At 38.2% G+C, this 25410-nt stretch overlaps 1 protein-coding gene across 2 annotated transcripts in view; it reads left to right on the plus strand.

Annotated features, from left to right (window-relative positions):
- The window catches only part of zbtb20 (zinc finger and BTB domain containing 20), a 109109-nt gene that overhangs the window by 13592 nt on the left and 70107 nt on the right, over positions 1 to 25410 (plus strand). Inside the window, exon 3 of one of the 2 annotated variants that reach the window (XM_036580637.1) lies at positions 25236 to 25315. The exons of the other annotated variant lie outside the window; for it this stretch is intronic. The gene's annotated coding sequence lies outside the window, so the exon portion shown is untranslated. The remainder of the gene's footprint in view (positions 1 to 25235; positions 25316 to 25410) is intronic. 2 annotated transcript variants of the gene reach the window in all.

A 25410-nucleotide genomic window follows, 5' to 3' on the forward strand; every position in this document is an offset into this window, starting at 1 on the left:
ATTTCAAAAAAAGCTATTTTACTTTTCCATGATATGAGCCCTTTAAGAAAATGTGCTAATCCTTTGGGTATATTTAGCTTCTCAGCTTCATCAAAGTGTCTTTCTTGGTATAAAGAGCCGCTTTTAAATAATGATTTGACAGTTTTCTCTTCCAGACGATTGTTAAAAGCACATTTTGAAACTCCTTTGGTCCAAACACCTGAAAGGTTTGACATCACAATAAGGGGATAAAATGATTGACCTTTGAACTTATTCCCCAAGCTAGCACTCTCAAAATTAAGGTAAAAGCGTTGTTTTGTTTCCTTAAGATAAATGTGCTTTGTCTTTAAAGGGGAATTTATTGATTTTTCAAAAAATCTGCATGATTCAGTGGTTGAGATGTAAAGTCATTCAGAGTGGTTTGGTGTGACATTGTTCATTGTGGAGATTTGTTTACAGTGGTGATGATGGGAGCCAGGTGTCACAACGTTGACAACACAAAAGCCATTTTATTTACTAGTTAGAATCACCACATACGTTTTACATGTTAACAATGGACAAAACAAGGTTTATTGGCCCCGCATGTACCAGAAACCTTCTAAAAACTACAATGAGACATTTTGCCTATTAACTTTGTTTTATTGGCCATGTTTGTACCATAAACATTCTCAAAGCTACAATGACCAGTTTGCCTATAGTTTTATTGGCCAAGTATGTACCAAAACCCTTCTCAAAACTACAATGAGGCATTTTGCTTATTAGCTTTGTTTTTTTGGCCGTGCATCTACCAAAAACCCCAAAACTACAACCATATATCTAGCTTACTGACTTGAGTGAGAGAGCTTTTAAAGGTGGACATCTGGTTCCTATCACCACCACTGTGAACAATTCTGACTTGGCAAGCTTCTCTAGAACCGAGCATTTTACACCAAACCCCTCTGAAAGACTTTGTCTGCATCTTAACCCTGTATATATGCACAAAATTTGAAAAGTCACAGGAGTTCTCCTTTAATATGCGAAGCTAATTTGTGCTGGAGAACGTTTAGAAAACCCAGGTGTCCCCAAACTTTTGACGCTTTGGTTGAGTTTGACCCCTCGCACAACCCTCCCGTGTGTGTTTGTTAATGTCATGGCGTGCGTCAGGACTTGGCTGCAGCTCCAGGGGAGCGTATATTGTTCACCTCAGATGACTCGTATAGGGGCAGAGACATGTGCTGTTGCTATCTGCCTCACTCGCTCGCTCGCTCGCTCACTCACTCACACCCATACCAGGAAACCAGTTGCGCGCTTAGATCTCGTCTGCCGCGGTGGGAACTTTTACCTTAGAGAGAAATCGTATGGGCATAGTGGGGATTTTCCATACCCGAGGTGTGCCAGCCAGTCAGCTGCCTGCTTTTTGCATATGTAATTATGTTTAAAAGTTGCTGGAGTTTTTGCCTGGTAAATCTTTTCTCGTGCCTGAATGGGGCCTTTCTGCTCGCACGTAAGCAAAGTATAAATATATATATATACATCTATATATATATACATCTATATATATATATATATATATATATATATATATATATATATATATATATATATACATAGTGTTGAATATAAACAGGTTGGTTAGTGCTACGCTTGGCCTAAACACTGGGGCTTATTTTCATTGAAGCAGACAGATGGCACAGACAAGCTGCCAGCAGTATTTTTGTATGTACACATAGATAAAACCTGTCAGGCAGTTAATGGTTAATAACCAAATTTCTTTGCCCAAACATATTTTGTTTAGGCAAAAGACAGGGCACGTTAAAGGGAAAAAGAAAAACAAAAAGGGAAAAAAAACAAATTATAGAAGGCTCGCAAAGTTAGTTTTCTCAGGCGTGTCCCCTTTAAATATATACACGAAGCACACAGGCATTTCACTGATGTGAAAAATGTATCTTGGATTCTAATAGGGAAGTTGTATGTTTGCCAAGGTGCATGCGTGTCCTCAGCTAACCCCGGCACCCATATGGTGTTCAGCAAGTCCATGTGAGATCACTGCCTCCTTTTCTAAAAGGAAAAATATCTGGAAATGGTTTGTTTAAAGAAAAGAAAAAAAAAAAGGGAAAGAAAAAAAAAAAGACAGAGGTAGCCGGAGAATTCTCTCGCAGTGCTTCTTATTTGTTTACAACCAAGGCTGTGCGAAACGGGCCTGGGGTCGCTCCGAGGAGGGAAGTGCGCGCGCACAAAAGAGATAGAATGTCCTCCATTTTGGAGAAGGGACGGGGCAGACCGAAACGTGTTCAGATCTCTGAAGAATTTACAAGCGCACAATGAGGGAATCTTAGAAGAACTCGCACAAACAACCGGCTGCTTTGAAAACGTTTCTGCACGGCCGGCTGTTAACAAGGCCTTTATTGCAGTTGGCATACATGCAGTGTGCTGAAGCTCAAAAAGCTGTTTAATCTGCCTCGTCATTCGCACAACGGCGTCCAAACAGTCAGGTACAGAACGCATGTGTCCTTTCGTGCGTTTGTGGGAAGTGGCTAAGGGTAGTTTGGACCCTGCCTTTTGGCACACTTTTACCAGCCTGTTATCAAACACACTCCGCTCTGGGGCACAAGCGCATTTCATATTTCACTGCTAGGGCCAAATAAAGTTCAGCCGAGCAGCACTGAAGTGATAGTTTGGTGAAAAATCAAATCAGTTGTTCACCTTTAGCCCAAATGTAGTCGCTTAGTTGAGACACCTACTTTAGTTTTAGCACAGGCTAACATAGCTAATGGAAGCTAACATTCCACTACATTAGCACGGTGCTAACTGCACACCTAAACCATCACAAACACGCCTCAAATCGTGTGGAGTTAGTCAGTATTTCTCTAGAAGACTTGCTCATGTGGTTTCTGCCACTGTATGACACACTGTTATCTAAAAGTGCATAGCATAGCTAAAAACACTAGCATTAGTGTGAAAGGTGAAATTGTCAGATTGTTTTTATCACTAAACTATTCCTAAAGTGGCCCATTTAACATTAGCATAGCTAAAAAACACTAGCATTAGTGTGAAAGGTGAAATTGTCAGTTTGTTTTTATCACTAAACTATTCCTAAAGCAGCCCATTTAACATTAGCATAGCTAAAAAAAACTAGCATTAGTGTGAAAGGTGAAATTGTCAGTTTGTTTTTATCACTAAACTATTCCTAAAGCAGCCCATTTAACATTAGCATAGCTAAAAAACACTAGCATTAGTGTGAAAGGTGAAATTGTCAGTTTGTTTTTATCACTAAACTATTCCTAAAGCAGCCCATTTAACATTAGCATAGCTAAAAACACTAGCATTAGTGTGAAAGGTGAAATTGTCAGTTTGTTTTTATCACTAAACTATTCCTAAAGTGGCCCATTTAACATTAGCGTAGCTAAAAACAGCAGCAGCAGCCAACCAGAAGAATAAAATTTGTCCATACTTTTGTACACATTGGTTAAAATGTATTTAAATGTAAATATTTTTTTTCTCTCAAGTATTACTATACGTTCCTCAGTAGGCAAGGTAAGCAGACACTGTTTAAATTGTGTACTTAGTCAAAATAGCTATAGTGTTTCTGACACTGTATGTCACTGTTATCTGTAAAAAGTGGACTACTATTTTACTAGTTTAGCATTGCTACAAACATTAGCAGCAGCCATCCTGAAGCCTGACGTTCATACTTCTGTACACATTTGTTAAACTATATTTAAATGTAAATATATTTTTTTTCATTCAAGTATGTGTAGCCAAGGTAAGCAGACACTGTTTAAATTGTGTAATATCTTTTTATTTTTTATTTAGTAAAGTAGTCCTATAAACTTGTGTGGTCAAGGTAGCTAAGCAAGTGTTTCTGACACGGTATGACACTGTTAAAAGTGGACTACATTTTATTAGCATTGCTAAAAACATTAGCAGCGGTTATCCTGAGGCCTGACGTTTGTTCATACTTTTTTAGTATTTTTTTTTTTACTAAAGTATTTCTTTAGGGTTTCCTGTGTGGCCAAGGCAAGCAGAGTAGGACACTGCTGTCTATAAAATGGACTAAAGTTCATTGGCACAGCTAAAAACCTTGAAACATGAATTTTGTTCACATTTTTGTGCACATCAGTTTAAACTGTGTAAATTATGTTTTTTTACAAAAGTATTCATTTAAGCTCCTGTGTAGCCATGGTAGATATGCAAGTGTTTCTTCAATGTATAAATCATGTTTTCTATGAAGATGGACTAAAGTCTATCAGTATGGCTAACTACTAGAAACCATCCTAAAGCCTGAATTTTGACCGTGCTTTTGTATACATTTGATAAAATGTTGTAAATTTTTTCATTCAAGTATTCCTTTAAATTCCTGTGTAGCAAAGGTAAGTGTTTCTGACATTGTATAACATTGTCATCTATAAAAGTGGACTGAAGTTCATTCGCACAGCTATAAAAACTAGCAGCATCGACCATAAGGCCTGAATTTTGTTTACCTTTGTTACAGGTGTGTACATTTTTTTTTTACTACATTGTTCTTAAAAGAGCCTGTCTAGCCAAGCTAATCAAGACTTGCTGACACTGTTTGCCATTCTGTTATGTATGCAAACTGACTAAAGTCGCTACATAGCATAGCTAAAACACTATCAGCAGCCATCTTGAAGCCTGGATTTTGTACATACTTTGTGCGTTTGTTAAAACTGTGTAATTTTTTTCACCAAGCTTGAAGAGCCAGTGCAGTTTCTGACACCGTGTGACACTTTTATCAATAAAAGTCGGCTAAAGTTCATTAGCATAGCTAAAACAGTACCAGGCATCCTGGAGCCTGAAATTTGCCTGTACTTTTGTGTACATTTGTTAAAATTGTGTAATTTTTCTCACCAAACTTTAAGAGCCTGTGCAGTTTCTGACACCGTATGACACTGTTGTCTATAAAAGAGGGCTAAAGTTCATTAGCATAGCTAAAAACATTAGCAGGCATCCTGGAGCCTGAAATTTGTCTGTACTTTTGTGCACATTTGCTAAAAGTTTGTAAATGTAATTATTTTCACTAAACCACTCCTGAAAGAGGCTGTGTAGCCAGGCTAAGAAAGCACTTTCTGACATTGTATGACATCTTGTTATCCATTAAAAAACAGACTGAAGTTCATTACCATGACTAAAAACACTAAAAACTTTATCCATGTTTTTATTTGTGTAAATTGTATTCTTCCACTAAAATATTCCTAAAAGAGCCTGTCTGTTTGCCATTCTGTGATATATATAAATTGACTAAAGAAGCTACTTAGCATAGCAAAAAACAGTAGCAGCAGCCATCTTGAAGCCTAGATTTTGTCAGTACTTTGTGCATTTGTTAAAATTGTCTAATTCTTTTTCACCAAACTAAGAGCCTGTGCAGAAAAGCGAGGGTTTCTGACAATGTATTACACTTGTCTATAAAAGTGGACTGAAGTTCACAGCTAAAAATAGTAGCAGGCATCCTGCAGCCTGGATTCTGTCTGTACTTTTGTGTACATCTGCTAAACTTGTGTAAATTCAGTTCTTTTCACTAAACTATTCCTAAAAGAGCCTGTCTGGCCAGGCTAAACAAATGTTCTGATGCTTTTTGCCATTCTGTGATGTATACAAATTGGCTAAAGTAGCTAGCTAGCATAGCTAAAAACACTAGAAGCAGCCATCTTGAAGCCTAGATTTTGTCAATGCTTTTGTGTACCTTTATTAAAATTGTGTTAAGTTGATTTTTCCACTAAAACAGTCCTAAAAGAGCCTGTCTGGCCAGGCTACACAAGTGTTTTTGACCCTGTTTGCCATTCTGTGATGTATACAAATTGACTAAAGTAGGTTAGCTACCAAGCATAGCTAAAAACATTAGAAGCAGCCATCTTGAAGCCTAGATTTTGTCTGTACTTTTGTTAAAATTATCTATTTTTTCTCACCAAACTTTAAAAGCCTGTGCAGCCAAGCAAGTGTTTCTCACACTGTATGACACTGTTATCTACAAAAGAGGGCTAAAGTTCATTAGCATAGCTAGAAACAGTAGCAGGCATCCTGCAGCCTGGACTCTGTCTGTACTTTTGTGTAAATCTAAACTTGTGTAAATTCAATTATTTTCACTAAAACATACCTGAAAGAGCCTGTGTAGCCAGGCTAAGAAAGTGCTTCAGACATTGTATGACATCTTGTTATCGATGAATAAATGGGACTAAAGTTCATTAGCATGGTTAAAAACACTAGCAGCCATCCCGTAGTCCATACTTTTGTTTGGGTGAATTTGATTTTGCACTAAAATATTCCTAAAAAGAGCCTTTCTGGCCAGGCTAAACAAGAGTTTCTGGCACTATGTGACACTATTATCTATAAAAGTGGACTAAAGTTCATTAGCATAGCAGCAGCCATCCTGAAGGCTGGATTTTTGTCTGTACTTTAGTGTACATTCGTTAAAACAGTGTAATTTTTTTCAAATAAGGTTTCCCTTTGAGAGTTTTCATAGCCAGGCTAAACAGGTGTTTCTGACCCTGTGTGACCCAGTTATCTATAAAAAATGGACAAGTATTGACCAACATTCAGTCTTGAAACTGCTGCTACTACTGCTTAGCTAAGTGATGCACTTTTCCTCATTTTATAGGTGACACTGAGTTATAAAGTATCTTAACGTTGCTGATATTTTGGCCTGGGGCGTGCCGTATACCAAACGGCATTAGGGAACATGCCAAGTGTCCTTTATTGTTGAGTGAGGGCATTCGGCTTTTCTTTCTCCTTTGCTCTGCTCAGAACAGGCTCGTTATTATCGGAGCGGCTCGGCCCAGGTGTTGTTTATCCTACCCTGTATTATGTGGTCGTGCTGGAAAAGGACACTGGCACTTTATGAGCGTGTATGGACGAAGCGGGCCGGGCTTAAGGGAGCCCAGCTGCGGGAGACATTTTGTTGTGTTTCGTTTCGGAGCGAGAGAGAGGGGGGAAAGCCTTGAACACCGCAAGCAGAGGTGCGCGGACCTGTTGCCAGGACAATTGTTGTTGCCAAGACAATTTGGCAGAGAGACATACAAGCTCCTCTGTTAGAATCTGGCTGGTCAAATGTAGGGTTTTTTTCTCTCCCCTCTCTGTCTCTGTGTCTCTCTCCCTCTCCCTCTCTCTCTCTCTTTCTCTCTCTCCTTCTCTGTTTTTTCATCGGCCGGCGACGGCAGCTGCTTAGCAAATGCACAGCATATGGGATAATGTTTATATACTATTAATGACTGTGTAGTACAACCCTGCTTTGATCTAGGCCACCACTTTTTTTTTTTTGTAGACACTGTATGGAATCACTCTGTCATGTATTTCAAAAAGGAGGGAGCAGCAGTGGACATTGATGTTGTCTACATGAGTCCAGCACTGCACACGAATTTGGTCTTGTGTTTTTTATAAGCGCATTCAGTATTCTGGACTGACTTTTCTTTTTCTCCTTTTTTTTTTTGCTCTTATAAAGTTATTTTTCTTACTTTTGAATCATGCGGTCAGTTGTGCAGGCGCCTGCTTTGCTCTCTCCTGGGTTAATGTGGTCCTCATGACACTCACAAAATGCAATTTTGTTGTGTCATGGTAAAAGAGGAAGAAAAAAAATACCCAGTCTCTTACTAAACGAGAATTTCCTCTCATTTCTTTTCCATGTGCTTTCACATACGTGTTAACATATGCGTTGTATGCAAGGTTCTAAGGACAGTATCTTATCGTACATTTTAATTGTATTTTATCTCTTTCCCCTGAAGTCCACGTATTACTTATTATGATTTTCCAACCACTCTTTATCCCCAAGAGTTAAACAGGCTGGTTTTGTTACTGTGCCTTTAAGACTGATCTCTGTTCTGTTTGGCTGCGGTCCAGGCTGAAACACTCCTTATAACTTCAGTGTGAGTGAGCAGAGCTCAACTGCTGTAGACATCACAAAACCAGTGAGTTCAGGGCTGATTTTGCAGCTTGGTTGCCATATATGGACTGTTTTGAAACTCTAACAGTGCTTCCTCTGCTATACCGGTCAAAATTCTGTCTCTGGTGTGAGTTTTTGTCAGAGCCGTTATACCGGTATGCTTATATTGTGACTCGAGAGATTTGATGAAGCTAAAGTTGGCTTTTTTGAATTTCCTGTTCCACCTTATATGGTGCAGCAGCTAAATTCAGTCGCTTGTACAGGTGCCAGTATGGAACTGCTGCTCCATTTAAGGTGGAACAGAATTTTAGATGTGACTCAACATTTAGCCCTGTTTTGGTCTAGCCTATGTATTGTCGTGTTGGCAGAAGAAGAAACACAACATAGAAAACACTGAAATTTCAGTGGAGGTCACCACTAGCCACACACTTCACCCCAACAGTGACCCCCCCCCTTACACACAAAACCCCCAGCACCCAACTCTGAACATCATAAACAACACATATATACACCATTTAGACCACAACAACTATTTACATGTTGTAAGTCTCTCTCACCGCTGCCATGGCGCTACCCATGCCTCCTCCGCATGGCCATGCCTCCTGCGCATCCAGGGCCGAACGGGCCAGCAGCGGGACACTACATTATAGTTCAATTTTGTTTTTACTATTCTGCACAATAAAAACATTTCTGGTTTACTTTGGATGTTAAATGGTTCTTATGAAAAAGTGAAGGGGCATCCAGAATAATAAACAAAAGTAGGTTTTCTTAGGTATATAAAAGGGTTTTATTACCAAATATATAAATATATATAATTACTTATTCTATGTAAACATGTAAATATACCTAAAGCATCAAAAACTGTAGTTATAGTGTAATAACTGTAATTTATATATATATATAAAATACACCCTTACCTTTTAATGGAGGTTAATGTAAAGATATATGTACATACATATATATATATATATATATATATATATATATATATATATATATACACACACACACTATGTACATACTATGTGCCCTTTAATTATAAAACATAGTAAAGAGCAGAGGGGAAGGATTGAAAAGCTCTTTTATGAACACTCCACTGGACTTTCCCGCATATATCGTACCCTACACAGAATGCTTTCTGTAAACAATGGCCGTTCTAAGAAGTGCCTTAATACACCATTATAAGACATAGTAAAGAGCTTTCATGCAGATTTTTTCCTCTTTTTTTCCTAAGTTCAGGCTTGCAATTAATTCTTATTCCCATTCTGAAAGAGGAAATAGGAAATAATGAGAATTTGGCAGTTTTTCTCTGGGGCCCTTGTGAAATGGCTGGCTGTCCCAACACGTTGCTCTTGCAACACTGTTATTAATCTGAGCAGGTCAGGTTTTCATAGGCCTTATGTTTCTCAGATTGGAGATTTGGCAGATTGAGAATTCTTCGTCGGGATTACTAGCAAAACAAAGCCATTGTTCGGTTTCGGGCCTCCTCTTAAAGCTCCGCGAGCAGCGGCTGGATCTGTCCATACAGAATCTTCTGTTTCTGACTAAAAGGCATGATTGTGGGGCTTATAGTGCACACAGACGCAGCACAATATAGTATTGAGTAATGTCACATTACGTTGCTATAACATGTCCACTCTTATCACAGCTCTGCTTCTCAGAAAACGCTTTGGTAGATTTTAAAGAAATTGAGACCAAGGCCAGTCATTTCCACAAGACACAAATCACCGGTGGGTGTCGGAATCTTTCTCATTCAATTGATTTGGTTACAATAAGCATTTCTTTATGGAGGACTTTTGCATTGCACCACTGATTCACTACCCACATACCATAAAGCTGCAGTCAGTATGGTACAGGAATTGAGACTTTTTCATGGCCTGTTTAGCTTTGGGGTTTTTTACGCTTTTCTTGCAGCAGATGCAGAGAAACGAGGTCAGTCTGAACAGATTTTTGCAATGAGGCATATTCATCCAGGAGTTGATTTTGATCTAGAATTTTTTTTCATGCTTTCTTTTATTGATATACTGTGTACATTATCATAGAGACCTAGTTAGCACATGTCAGTTTACAAATCATTTAGCAAAAGTAGTTAGACAGAAATCACAACAGAGGTGGAGTTTTGCAACAATGCATATTAACAATCAGAATTTTTTTCATGATCCACCAATTTTATTGATTTACTGTATACACATTTGATTAGCACAAGAAATTTATCTACAGATTTAGCTGAAAATAGCTTAGAATTGAAGCACATGCATTAAACGCATGTCTATCCAAACAGATTTTCAAAATATTAATGCATATTCATTTAGAATTCATTATGGTGTTGTAGTAGTTTAGTACAGGTACTTTAACTAAAACATTTAGCTAAATGTTTAGCTAAAAATCACAGCAGATCTGGACAGATTTGTGTAAAACTGCATGTTAATAATCAGAAATTAATTTTTTGATTTCCAATTTTTTTCACAATACACCAATTTTACTGACACACTTTATAAACCAACTTGATCAGCACAAGTAGTTTAGCTGAAAAGCTTAAAATCCCAGTACATGCATTGAAACCAGTTCTGTCCAAACAGACTTTTCTTAAATTGTGCCTTTTTATTTAACAGTAGACCAATTATATGGATATACTGTATAAACCAAGTTGATTAGCACAAGCACTTTAGCTAAAATGTTGCTAAAGCACATTGCAGCACTTCACAACCACTTCTGTCCGAACAGATTTTTAAAAATGGTGTATTTTCATTTAGGAATTAATTTTAATCTCCATTTTTTACAGTTTCATTGACTATATTTCGTATAAGCCTAGTTGTTAAAAAAACATGTAATTTTGCTAAAATTGTATGCAAAATCACCACAGATGATGTAAACCAGTTCAATCTGAACAGATTTTTACAGCAATTGAATTGATTGTGATCTCCAGTCATTTTATAGCAGAGCCATGTTATTGATATACTGTATAAATCTATTAGAACAGCTATAAATTTAGCAAAAAAACGCAGCAAAACCACTTCTATCCAAACAGATTTTGTTGAAATGATGTGTATTCATTCAGGAATTGATTTTGATCTCCAGTTTTTTTCACAGTACAGCAATTTTATTGATACAGACCTGCTGGATAAACCTAGCTGATTAACATGGGGGTCAATTTACATGTAATTTAGCTAAAAAAGAACAAGCCTGCTGATTGTATCTTTAAGCATGTGGCCTTTGAGTAGAGATGTTGTCATTATCATGTAGATGTGACATTAGGCCCTTGTGATGCGCATGATCTTTAGTTGCCTGTTAAGCGTTCTTCCAAATATGGAAAGTGCATTCATTTCTGGCCCTATCCAGAGGGCACCTGCCGGAGGCAGAGACAAGAGAGCGCTCCCAGAGTGGACCAAGAACGGCCTGAGGGTCTTCAGATGCAAATCAATGACAAATGTCTATACCCTGACTAAAAGGATAGGAGAGGAGTGCTTAACCCTTAGAAGTCTAGAGTTATTACTGTCAGTGTGCTACACAGATTAAATATAATTGTGTAAGTACTTAAAGGGCCCATACTCTACATTTTGCTTGTATTTTTATTATTTTCTTTATACCTTTAAGTAGAATTTGGTACTGTAATTTTAAGACTGATATATGTAAATATATTCTGATTGCCTGTGCCTCAGTCAAAAAGCATTCCAGGCTAAAACACTCCTTATAACTTTAGTGTGAATCGGTGGAGCTAAACTGATGCAGGCCGAATAGGCGTAAATATATATGTAAATATGTTGGGGCTTTTTTGTGACATCACAAAAACAATTAATTAAAAATGGGCTGTTTACCTTACTTATATTTCCAATTATAGACTGTAGAACTGAGGATTGAACAGTACATTTTTAAAATTTAAAATGATAAATCAAACTTTTATTCCAAAAAAAGCAAGAAAAAATTCATGATTTCCATTTTTTCCATGATATGGGCCCTTTAATCAATTACATACTGTTACAGCCAAGAGCTCTCTCTTTTTGCCCAGGGTCTGGACATCTTTAAGTAGCTCTAATATTGTCTGTACTATTGCCTAATAACTATCTGTAATCTAACGTCTTCAAAAAGAACTGAAAGAATCAAAGAATATCAACAAAAATGAAAGAGGATAAAAATGAATGAAAAAGACTTCAGCTGCTGAGTTCTTGTGGAAGGAAGGAAAAGGCCTTTGCTTTATTGAGCATCAAATGGCAAGATGGTTCCCGGTCAACCACAATGCAAATATTGTCTCAAAACATCCCTTTTTATTCCCCTCTGGGGTGATGAGGTAATCTCCCCACCCCATTTACACAATTCCATACCATTTTAGTCCCCATCACATCCAAACCTTACACCTTTTTTTGGTAACCCTTTAAAACCAAACGCATATGATGTCTTTTGTTTTAAACCCACTCTGGTCTGACTCTTACATGGCTGTTCCCTCCTTACAGGGCCCTCTTGCGCAACTCTCCATAGGGCCATCTTACACACCTCTCCATATACGTACAAAAGTTTACCTCAGCTATAACTTAAACTGTCATCTGGTACAGCTCCCTTCTGTGAGCTCAGAAGTTCAACCCCGTCAGAGATTCCAATGCATACAGTCCATAGTCTGCTCCCCTATATTACCTTTTTTAAGAGGGCTCCAAGCTCTCTAGTCAGCCAATATTGATTGTTAATCAGGGAATGTTTTATTCAGTCTTTACCATCAATACCTAGACAGCTAACATTTATTTATGATTTACATTCTGTATGGGCAGATTCGGATCTGCACTTGGGACATTTTGCTGTTTATTTTCATTTCAGAATTTGATAAAAGCCAAAAACCCTTCATCAAATTCAAATGATTGTAAAATATCCTCTTCTACTTAAAAAACACAGATGTGTTATGGATCAAGAGCTTGGAAATTTCTGCATAATTTAGTGTTTGAGATGTAAACAGAGTCATTCAGAGTGGTTTGGTGTGAAATGGTTTAGATTTCTTCACAGTGGTGGTGATAGGAACCAGGGATCGCCATGACTACAACATATATAGTCACAATTATAGTCACACAAATATAGTCATTTGATTTACTATCCAAAAGCACCAGAGAACCTACATGTGTCTTCTGAGTTTTATATGTAATTTTGATAATGGGAAAAAATCTGAAAAAATAAGCTTTCTTTGGGGACTATTTTGCCTCATAACGCTCTGCATGTATCCCTGCACCATGAATGGACAGGCTAAGTTTCTCTAGAACAGAGCATTTCACACCAAACCACTCTGAACAACTCTTTACATCTTAACCATTTAGTTATGCAGAAATTTTGAAAAATCGATGGAGGTCCCCTTTAAGGTGTACACAGCTGAGGAAGGGGTTAAAGCTGGCTGAAGTGGGCCTCCAGTACTTACGTGTCTGACACTTATATGCTGAAAGGGCATTGTCTCAGAGCGCGGCTTCAGCTGAATCTCTCTAGGCCCGGAAGCCTCTCACCCTTTAAGAGGAGAGGAGGATTTGACGGAGGAGAGATATCATTGTGGTTTTTATTTGTTTATTTATTTATTTATTTATTTATTTTCTCACAGAAGCGCTCCCATTCAGCCCCCGTGAGTGCTCCTGGCCAACCTGCCCTTGAAGTCAAAGGCTCTCGAGTGACTTTTGATCTTCTCTTTTAAAACCCTGTGTCGTATTTTAACTTTGTAATATTTGGGATTTTTATAATTTTTTTTCTTCTTTTCTGCTTTCTGCTTTCTCACAGCGCACCTGTCAGAATGTAGGCCGCCTCTTTGTCCTTCTGTGACCTTTCGATGGTGGATGTGAAGAGATGGAATGTAAATGCAGAATGTATTAATGAATCGGAGACGTCCCTCATTCACTATCATCGTCCTTTTTACCATTTTATCATTCTCTGTATTATGATTACCGCTGCTATTACTAGCATTAATGCTTTCACTGGCCTCTTTATTAGAAAAACCTACCTGCTTCAGTTCAGTTGAATTCAATTCAATCCGCTTGTATAATTTTGATTTCCTATACGGCTGCATTTTTGTTGTGAGAGCAGTTTTACAGATTACGGTACTAAAGCTGCTTTACTGAAATCCGGTACGCAGGCCACTAATGAGAAAGCCCAGGGTGAGAATGACCAAAAAAATCTCCCTGAATTGAACTAAAGGGATAGTTTGGCCAAAAATCAAATGTATATAAGTTTTCCCCCTTTATCCCAAATGTAATCGCACAAGACAGGTCTGCTTCTTTAATTCTGCACTGGAGCTGCAAAGCTAATTTAGTTAACAAATAACAGGAACTAATACAATGTCAATTAGCATCATGCCTAAATCATCACAAAGCTTCAGAACTGCTTATGTGGTTTCTGACCCTGTGTAAATATTAAAGAAAATGATATAAAAGGGCTGTTAAACACTTAATATAATAAATCACAATTAACTGCATTCTGTGTAGTTAATCATGATTAATCGCATTTGTTTTATTTGTTCTAATTCGACCCTAAAGAAATATTTTCCATTTTAAAGCACTGCATTGTGTTATATCTATATGATTGGACAAAATCAACTTCATCAGAATGTAGTTTTTACTTTTAATTCAATAGCACGATTTTCATGAACCTGAACATGGTTTCCAGTGTCCAGTTTTCACCATTGATGCCCAGTGAGAGCAACAGTGTCTGCATGTTCCAACCAAAGAATGTATGATATCATATATTTCATATGTACAGTAAGTGGTAGTATATATCTTGTATATCCTATACATTGAGTGTATACAGTGAGTGTATATATCATATACACAGTCAAAGAGTGTATGTATTATATATAGCATATGTACAGTCAATTGGTGTCTATTTCACACATATCATATATACAGTCAATGAGTGTGTATATCATATATACAGTTCTCCATGATTGTAGCGTCCCACTCTCATTTATACAGCTCGTGGGTTCTTGTTACAGTGGAGGATCTTGAGAGGATCTGGAGCTTCACCAGTGTGCTGCTTTTGTTAGTTTGCTGCTCATTGATTTATCTGTGAGCACTGTCCACTGTAGCCTGCTAAAGGAGCTTAAAGTATTGCTTAAACCCCTTGCATGGCCAGGGCCAACTGGTGGGCCCAGAGCTTTATTAAGCGCTTCTCTGTAGTAAGTCTCTGTAGTTATTGAATAATAATCATTAGTATGTATGAAGCATGTGATTTTGAAGGGATTCAAAGACATTTAAAAGCTGTATTTGAACGAGAGCGCTACAGTTGTAGATTCTATCAGAGCAGCAAACAGCGCACTGCAGCTGGGCTTCAGCCTACACAACTACAGATGAGTCGAAGGCTCAAACTAGGAAAATGTGTTAACAGCATTAGGAAAATTAGTGCTATTAATGATTTATCGCATTAACACGTAATGAACACATTCACTTTGACAGCTTCCGTCACGTAGCTAAAAACAGTGGTAGCCATCCTAAAGCATGAATTCTGTGCATATCTGTGTCCAATTTTATACTTTTATACTTTGCATACAGCTGTATAAGCTTGCAGTACTTAAATTAGCCTCGTAGCACTAGTAGAACTTTTAGCGTTGTTGCTGGAGTGCAAGAAATAATCAACTATCATCACTAGATCAGCTGCTTTAGTTTAAGGGTGAAATAGTGTAAATTTGATATTTCACCAAACTATAGCTGTAAAAGGGGAACCCACCTTGCATCGCTGTTGAATTCTGTTTCCTGTTTAAGTCGTGTCTATTGGCCTCTTTCAGGAGTGACCCGTTTTCGACCACAGGGCAGGAGCTGCCCGAATGCTTTTTATGTACATTTCCAAATGCGATTATAAATACTCTTTCCTCTAACAAATATAGCTAAAGCATATTTAAAAGGACAGCCACTTTTTCCATGAACGACTCTGTAGTTAATGATGCTGCACAGAACATGCAGGTTTATACATATATTTGTATATATTTGTAAATATCTTTGTTTGCATTTGTATTTATGTGTACTCATTCAAATTATCTAGCTAACACCTGCTCTGTTGGCCAAAACACAGCATATCTTGTACACAGTGCAGGACCACGTGAGCAACATTTGAATACAACAGTGGTGTCAAAGATTTGTGGACTGCAGCTCATAACTGAGCAAAATAGAGCAGATAAGTGCTTGTATAAAATAGGTCACTTAGGGTCCAGTTTTCTAAAATGATTAATGTAATGTATAATAATAATAATAAATGTGGTATAAAGGCAGTGGGGATTTGCTATTAAGATTGTTATTAGTCATATCAGTGGCACTAAGCCATGTTAACAACAAACCAGCTAAAGCTATATGTGCACTAGCTATAGCATTGCAAAGTATTATACTGAAAAGGGCCTTCTACCATAAAGGCTAGTTCACCTTATCTGATGTTATATCAAATTCAGAGAATTTTCCCACTTTGCCGCAAATGTAGAGTCATGTTTTTTGTCATGTTTGCTTCTTTAGTTTCGCACAGTGGAGCTACGCGGCTAATGTAGCTAGTAATGGAAGCTAGTACAGAATCAGTTAGCATGGTGCTAACTGTAGGAATTTGTGACGATTGTGAGCCTGACATATTTCTTCTGTTTTGAATGTAGCCTAGCTCAGTCCTGATAAAAACAAGGGAGAAACAAAAAGGATATTAAGTGTACCTCTGAGAAACAAGAGTATTGAAAAGCATTTGAACATATTTGAAAACATTCAAACACTATTTTAAATTCTCAAGATTATTCAAAATTATTTTATATTGTATTGATGTAATGAAACTACTTGTACACAAAAAGACCCATGTGGAAGAAAAATGTGGGTAAATATATTTAGAATTCATATTAAAGTGTATGTGCACTATATAATATGTCCTAAATGTTTTCAGTTTTGCCATTTCTAAATTTAATTTAATATATGCAAATATTTGCGAATACGTGTCAATATATGAAAGTATATGCACATATGTAGATCTAATATATTCCTATTTTTAATATTTGCATATATTCAAACATACATGGAAATATGTTACAAACTTGACCTATATTTTGAAAAATATATGGAAATTTATTTCCTTTGCATTTAGGAAGCACCTTATTTCTACAGTCAGATACTCAGGAAAAGATGTAAAATAAATGCTCGCAAATGTATTTTGGCAGAAGATTCAGTAGCACTGTGTGACTGAACAAGGCCCGAGTGATATCAGAAAATTGTCGACTGCGTCATCTTCCCAGTACAGTACTGTGAAAGCGCTTATACAGTTTACATATTTATTATGGAAATAATGCAGCAAAATTATGATAGAACAAAATTGCTGAAAATTGTGAGAGTTGCTTAAATCTGCATGCAAAAATTCTGATTCTTATAGATGACGGTGTGTCGTACAGTGTCAGAAAGCACATTATCAGTTTTATTATTTTTGATTATGGAACAACTCCACACACTTTGAGGCGAGTGGGTGATGATTCAGGCGTACAGTTAGCACCATGCAAATTGCTTTCCATTAGGTACGTGAGCCTCGTAGCTCCAGTGCAAAGTTAAAGAAGCATTTTTTCTCTCCAATTTTGATTTTCTTTAAAATAAAGCAGTGTAATTGTTCTCCATCACTTACGCCAGTTAATGAGAAGACCTCAGCTGTGGCAAACGTACAGTCGTCAGCAAAAAAACGGGTCAAATTCCATGTTTTGTTGTTTTTTTAGGTGTGAATAAGTTAGCACATCCTCTACAGAGAACACACTTCTTCACATTTTAATGCACGATTACTGCTTTTTTGCTAAATTTGACATATTGGAGCAAAAATAAAAGCATAAAACATGGGAAAGCGCAAAAGTTATGGCACTTACATTAATTAGAATTATAAGAAATGTCAATATACAGTAATTGTGTATCAAAATGTGCAGAAGTGTGTTCTCTATAGAGGATGTGTTCACTTATTCACACTCAGAACATCAACACAAACCTGTAATTTGGGTGAGAGGGGGGTGTTGAGACTTTTGCATGTGACTCTAGGTGCGGTCAGCGCTGAGGAGTTTCTCCCGAATGTGACGCTGCAGCTACGAAAGCCGTGTTCAGGTTTTTGAATCAGCCGAGCAGTTCTGGCACGGCGAGAGTGTTTCGGAACAGGAGCCTTTTCACACACGTTCACACTCCACTCCGTGCCAGGAATCCTCCCGCTCCGCCATTCAACCGTGCTGATCACATGAGCGAAGCTGTGCTACAGTACGACGGAAAACGTGTTGCTCCGTGTTTCGCCATTCAGTGGCAACGAGCAGCTCATTCATCCAGCTGTGACTGAACATAAGCGGAGCAGCGTATGAGCACTACTGGTCATCCTGTGTGAAACAGCCTATTGTGAAGAGGGCATTTAAAGGGCTCGTGGAATAAGAGTCTGATATAGTATGTAAACATGTAATTTCAGAACAGCCCATTTTTAATTCATCCTTTTTGTGACGTCACAAAAACCAAAGCATTTGCATATTTCCGTCCATTCAGGCTACAGTGTAGCCTCACCAATTCACACTGAAGTTATAAGGAGTGTTTCAGCCCTGCTTTCTGAATGAAGAACAGTACAGGTCAGCCAATGAGAACAGAGCTCATTAACATACATCAGCCTTAAAGACACACTAACAGAAACAGCCTGTTTAATTCTAAGGAATAAAGATAAAATGGAAAATGGATGTAAAATGAATTATAGTACATAAAACCACACAGATGGACCTAAAAAATACCAAGACAAGCAAAAACATAGGGATATGACCCCTTTCATTGTAATACGTACGTATATTAAACCAAATACATGTTGTCAGTTATATTGCTCCGTGTTGCAATTGTGATACACCTTGCAAAATATTAAGAAAGCACTGGTGAATCAATAACCTGGCATGGTTAAATATTGGCCTGCATTATTTTAACCAAATTAATTTTCTTTTGCTGGATTAGACGAGCACCTTGATTCATCAGAACACCCACAGAAACTAATCTGGAGCTGTGATTGGTTAGAAGCTCATTTGCACATTACTGCGATATCAGTATTACAAAGGCCAAAACTGTGATACTGATTAGTCACATACTGTGCACATGGGTGAGTAACAAGCACTCAAATTTATCACTATTTATATAACCGTTCCACTGTGGAGATCATAACTATTTATCTGAATATACACAATAATAATTATAATGCTATAATAAATACTGTTACTACTACTATTAAAACTACTGCTCCCATTACTATTTCTATTAGTACTACTACTAATACTATTACTACTTTATAATAATACTTATAATACTTATAATAATAACAATTGCTAAGTTTACTTTGTAGCACTAGTGCTTAATGAAACATTACATGCACTTTATCCAATACAGCACAGTGCATTGTTCATTCAACCTAAAAGATCCATTATTCTTGTGGTAGCAAGCAATTAAACTTTTTACTCAAATAAAAAATTCAAATGAAAGCAATACAAGGGAAAATGTTAGTTTGAACAAACAAAAGCAATTTTACATCAATTCAAACCTCAAATGCACTTCAAATCAACTTCCGCCCTGTTCCACTTTTTACAGTGTAATAATGCGCCAACACTGTAAATACACTCTTAAAAAAGGTGGTTCTTTAAGGGTTCTTTAGTAAAGAAATGTTTTTAGAACCATGAACACTCAAAGAGCCCTTTTTATGATTAAAGTGTTCTTTGCATCATGAAAGTGTTCTTAAGAATGTGCTGGAGATGGTTCTATATAGAACCTTTTTGAAAAGGGTTCTATATAGCACCAAAAAAAGCTTCTTCTATTGTTACAATGTCAACCTTTTCAAAAATGTTCTATATAGAATCATTTACAGCACATTCGCCATCAATCTGAAGAACGCTTTTTGGTGCTATGTAGGACCATTTTCAAAAAAGGTTCTATTTAGAACCATCTAGAGCACATTCTCCATCAATCTGAAAAACCTTTCATGATGCAAAGAACTCTTTAATCATGCAAAGGGTTCTTTGAATGTTCATGGCTCTGTATAGATGATTCCTTTACTAAAGAACCCTTGAAGAATCATCTTTTTTAAGTGTGTAGTTTAAATGTTTAAATGATTAGTTTTATGCATTTTTGGTGAGTTTATTTAGTAAGAATTACTGAAGCTGTTCAAATGCTATTATTTATTATTATTTTATTTTTATTATTAAGGCATCAGGGCTGCATGTGGTCTGCTGCTGTAACGCTTAAAGGAGACCTTTAAGTAAATAAACCAGCATTTTGCCATTTCGCCAGCTCACATATATGTTGTCACTGTATATTCCATTCGAGAAATCCCTGTGAAGTCTGTGCCGTTTTGGCAGAGGAAAGCTTGTGCAATTCAAAGGGCAGTTGGGATTTTTTTTCTCATTTCCATGCCACACCAAATTAGTGCCCTGCCTTTCACTGGAATAGCCACACCCACCAACCTCACTTTCACCTCTGCACTTTCAATGTGATTTCACAACAAACTCCTTTTCGGATGTAAACAAGAATAAATGTGCGGTCGTTGGTTGCCAGGTTTCCAGTAAGTCATGTTTTCAAGCCTTAGGGTGCACAGGCAGGTAAACACATGGTTAGTTTTGGTATTTCAGTTTAACTGGTAACATGATGTGCCCTCCGGACAAATATTTGCATACATTGGGTGAAGTAACAGTGAGCCTGATGACCATGACTGCCGTATTATTTCAGCAGAGAATAACATGTCTGTGAATAGACTGTATCAGATATTGGATGTCAGTTCGCCTTCACGGAACCGTGCGAACGGGTGCGGGACAAAACGTTTCAGTTGCGGGCGGGAGCAGGACAAATGATTCGGATTTTCTGCAGGAGCGGGTGGGAGTGGGATGAAATCTTGCGTGAGTGGGCAGGAGCGGGACTGAAAAAACAGTCCTGCGCAGACCATAAAGTGACCATGTCACCTTTCTGCATGCAGGTTTGCAAAATGGTTAGCACTGGCTCCATCCGTTCCCTGCTTTTTTATTCCCCTTGGATAGAAGCACTGAAGTGGAACACTTTTATGAGTTGTAGCCATTTGCGCTTGAATGCCTTATGTGCTCCATGTATCCATGAGGCATTCTGCCTCCTCCGCTGTCCACAACAATCCTTTTTCCCACTATCATTAAACTTGAAAATGGAAGTGACATGATAAGTTGAAGCAGTCACGTTACAAAATGAACCAATCAGCCCAACACGCAGCTCCTTCCACATGACCATGTCAGGGACCGCTGAAAGCGGACCCCAACCACCGATTTCAGGAGTACCAGAGATCCCGGACTCAAAAACAGCTGTTTCAGCTGACCAAACGTACTGAACTCGCAGAGCAAGCAGTCCTGGCTCCCGAAAGAACTCTGGTCTGAAAACACCCTAAGATAAGCACACAGGATACATAATATATCCTATATAACTATATCAGATGGTTAACTCTAAATTCCTGTGTGTTTGCTAAATCAGCATGATATGTAAGATTGGCTCACAGCATTGCACAGCGTCCAAAAATTTCTGCACCAGCACTGGCGCTCCGCGCTGACACACGGCTGCACTCTCGACTCCGAGCACTGTTCAATTACTCAGCATTTTACCATTACTACATTAAATTAAAGCCATATCGAGAGCACAGTAAGCCACAGTAGATCACATGTGGCTTTTAAAATACAGAGAAAAGCAGGCAGTCTTTGAGATAAACAGACAAATCCTAATGGTCTGTTACCTCCGCTAATGTTACTAGCCTTTTTTTTCACCTTGTATCTTTCAGCTCAAAAACAGCGAGTTTGTGAAGAAGACGTAGACTCCAAGCGTGGCAAATGATGTTGAAAGTTTTATTTCATTAAAATTAAACAAGTAGAGAGTACAGCACCACTCTGCTACGTGACGCTGTACAGTCTCACAATGCTGTGGTCCACTGTAGCCACTTTGGAACTATACGCAGGAGCGCCATGATGACCCCACCCACGAACGCCACCACACGGAGCCAACGAGAGTCTTTTCATTTGAATATAGAATCAACACCCCTGAAAACGACCCTTTCTTCACAGAATTATAGGCTCAAACACACTACACAAAAGCTGAATTAGTTTTTTCTGCCTCTCGTAACAGATGTCTTTCAAAGCGACAAGAAAGTATACCAAACTGACAAAAGAAGAGTGGAATAGGTCTCCACGATAATTAACACTGCAATTGTAACTTGGCTCCTGAGTGGCTCAAACATCTAAGTGTTGGCTCTGTTATCAGGAGGTCGTGAGTTCAATTAGTGGTGATGCCATCCGTAACCAGGAGTCCAAAACATCGTAACTCCATCGCTCAGTGTGATGTTAAGTGATGTTAACAATTCGGTAACGTTGTGTTAGCATTTGAAAAGATAAGGTGGGCCAAACAAATGGTCCATATCCATCTTGTTTAGACAATCCCTAAGGCCCAATCTCGTTTCTGATTTTTACTTGTTTTCAAGTGTCACCTTGCCCCTTGGAGCTGAGTTACAGTGGTGGTGGTGGCGGTTGAAATCTTCCCTATGAAATGGGACCATTAGAACATTACTTCATTAACAGCTACTAGCGCTGCTCTGTAGGTGACCCTACCAGTCTGCAGTGACAGCAGAGGAGGGTAAAGTTCAGCTCCTCACTGCTGGGCTTCAGTTACATTTAGGGCATCATATGCCTTCAAAGAGGGACAATTACTTATCGCCGACCCCTAAATCTTTGTTAATATGAAGCTGAAGTCAGTTATTTAGCAGATTCCTTTTAATTTTCCCGTTCCACCTTAAATGGCACAGCAGTTCTGACACCATTTAAGGTGGAACAGGAAATTTAGCTAGCTAGCTACCGAGATATCAGCAAACTACTAGAAATTTTTATGCTTGTTGTGAAGTTGGTTGTCAGTGTTTATCGTAATTTTTAACACTTGCATTTGTGGGTTTCTTTAGCCGTTTGCGCAGCCATTTCACCAATTTTTCTTACCACTCAGTTTGGAGTGTGCCTCTGAAAAACCTCTGGAGGGTTAAGGGCTAGGTGGTGGGGACGAGGAGTGAGATGGGATTGGGCCTATATGTTACTGTGATCATATAAATGAGCTCTGTTCTGATTGGCTGCCCTATATTGTGCCTCTTTCTAAAAGCAGTACAGGCTTCACTCTTTATAGCTTCAGTGTGAGTGGGTGGGGCTAAACTGCTGTAGGCTGAATAAGCATATATATGTAAATGTAAAAGTTCAAAACTGACTGTTTTTGCAGCTTTGCTTCCACATTCAGGCTGTATGGACTGGAGGGTGAATGGTATGTTTTGGAACTTTAACAAGATTTACATGCAATATCAAACTCTAGACTATTACTTAAAAAGATTAGGTAAACTAAATTTTGCATAATATGGACCCTTTAATTCTTTTAATTGATATTAAACTTCCATGCTTTATGTGTGAATAAATGCATTTATGTAGAATAACTGAATGTTATTCTCGTGTTCATGTTAAGAGAGTGTAGTACATTTTACTGGGTTCACATGAATTATTTTGTTTTTTTAACCAGCTTTAGATTCTTTGATCATGGAGAATATTGAGTTGGGGCCACTGCTTTAAACCCTTCTAGCCCACTTTTAGACAGTATGTAAACATGTAGTTTGCCTGTTTTGACTAAACCTTTTTATGATGTCACAAAATAAGCACTTTTACATATATCGACCTGTTTAACCTTAAGTTTAGCCCCGCCCACTCACATTGAAGTTATAAGGAGTGATTCAGCCCTGCTTTCTGAATGAGGCAAAATACCCATGATAGCAGGAGGATAATAGGCCACTGTTGGCCCACTGATGGCGGTCCACTGGCGTTTTGCTCAGCGTTTTCTGGGCGGCCCACCGGTGTTTAAGCAGAGTATTAGACAAAATTTCACTTATCGTCGCTCATTTTCCACTCAGAGTCCAATTTACTGATTTTTCCTTCCTTCCTTTCTTTGGTTTTAACAACAATATTTTATATCAGGCCTAGTCATTACTTTTTTCTCTCTCATTGTTTGTAATATTTGTCTTACTCTGTTTTCTGAAATAAAAGTCTCTGTGCATTTAAAATCTGTTTGAGGAGATTAAAAACTAGTTAGGCCTCCTGTGCAGGACAATAATCTGGGTGGTCCAAGGGTGGACCAGCAGTGGCAAACAGTCAGCGGGGTGCCACCCTTATCAAGCCAGCGAACCGATACATGCTCACTGTCTGGGACATAGCAGCCAATCCGAACTGAGCTCATTTACATACATTAGTTTTGAATGCGAGCTGTCCAGGTTGTTTCCCATTGAGCACTGGGAAAGGCTCCAGCGCCCCCACGACCCAGGAGGATAAGTGGCTTAGGGGATGAGTGAGTGAGCACATTTTGAAAGCATAGATTGTTTAATTTAAGGGATGGAAAACCGATGTAAAAATGAATTATGACTATTTTTGGTACATAAAACCACACAAATGTCATTAGTGGACCACAGAAAAAAATATATACCAAAAATATGATCCCTAGTATTGCGATCATTTATACTCCTCTTTCCCACGCTTGGCATTGTGCATGGCTCATGTGTGGCTGCTCCAGAGCGTCCCATTGCACTGGTCAGTGCTTGTTTATGGAGATGCTGTGTAGCTGAATTAGAAGGACTGTATGAACACTTGTGGCCATTTATAGTGTATCTGTGCTAAAATCCACCTCATGTAACACCGCCAGTCAGTACCGTCCGTGGCTAATTGTTCAGCCCTGGTGTTTTTTTTAGCAGGAAGCGAGTGGTGAGAGCGGAGAAAGTGTAACAGAGCAGCTGGTGAGCCGAAGCCCGAACTGTGTTTGAAATCCAGGCCCTCACTCTTCTTATTGAAGTCGTGCGGAGAGTTCGCGCTGGGGTCAGAAGTGAAGTGGTGAGGGAGCGCACGCGGCTCTTGTGGGTGTATTCCGCACCATCTCCAAGTCTGATCTGTTTTTTTTTTCTTTTTTTTTTTTAAAGCATTCTCATGACTTCCCACTTACTGGCGATCAGCCTCTTTCGCTTATGCTATATTATTATCTTTTTTTTTTCTTATTTTTTGCCTCTTAAAATTTTGGCAGTTGCCATGGACATCTGTACCAACATGATAAGACGGTAATTGTACCAGTGTCTGCTCCAGGGTTCGAATCGTTTAGCAGCCTGTCACATGAGCAGTCAAATGTTTCACCTTCTGTTCAGATGGCTTTGTGAAATGCCATATTCAGTCAAATAAGCGCACAAATAAGCAAACAATCAGCAGACAATATTATTTTATTTATTTCTCATTTATTTTTCTCTCTTTTTTATTTTTTAACCATCTTTCAGCAGCAACATCCAAAATGCTGTAAGCGTAGTAATCATAGTTTTTTTTATATTATAGCTTATATATAGTTTTTAATATTGTATTTATTTATTCATTTATTTATTTATACACTTGTTAATTTTCCAGAAAGGCGTCGAGGGAGTTTGAGCTGAAGTCTTATTCTTCAAGCAACAATAAAGGCTAAAAATTGCAGTACAGCTGCTGATGTAAGTGAATGTGTACATTAACACATTGAGGAAGTAAAGGAGTGCCTGTGTGTGTGTGTGTGTGTTTGTGAGTGTGTTGCATGTGTGTTGCGTGC

The sequence above is a fragment of the Colossoma macropomum genome, unplaced genomic scaffold (genome assembly GCF_904425465.1).
Source record: "Colossoma macropomum unplaced genomic scaffold, Colossoma_macropomum, whole genome shotgun sequence".
Classification (NCBI taxonomy): domain Eukaryota; kingdom Metazoa; phylum Chordata; class Actinopteri; order Characiformes; family Serrasalmidae; genus Colossoma; species Colossoma macropomum.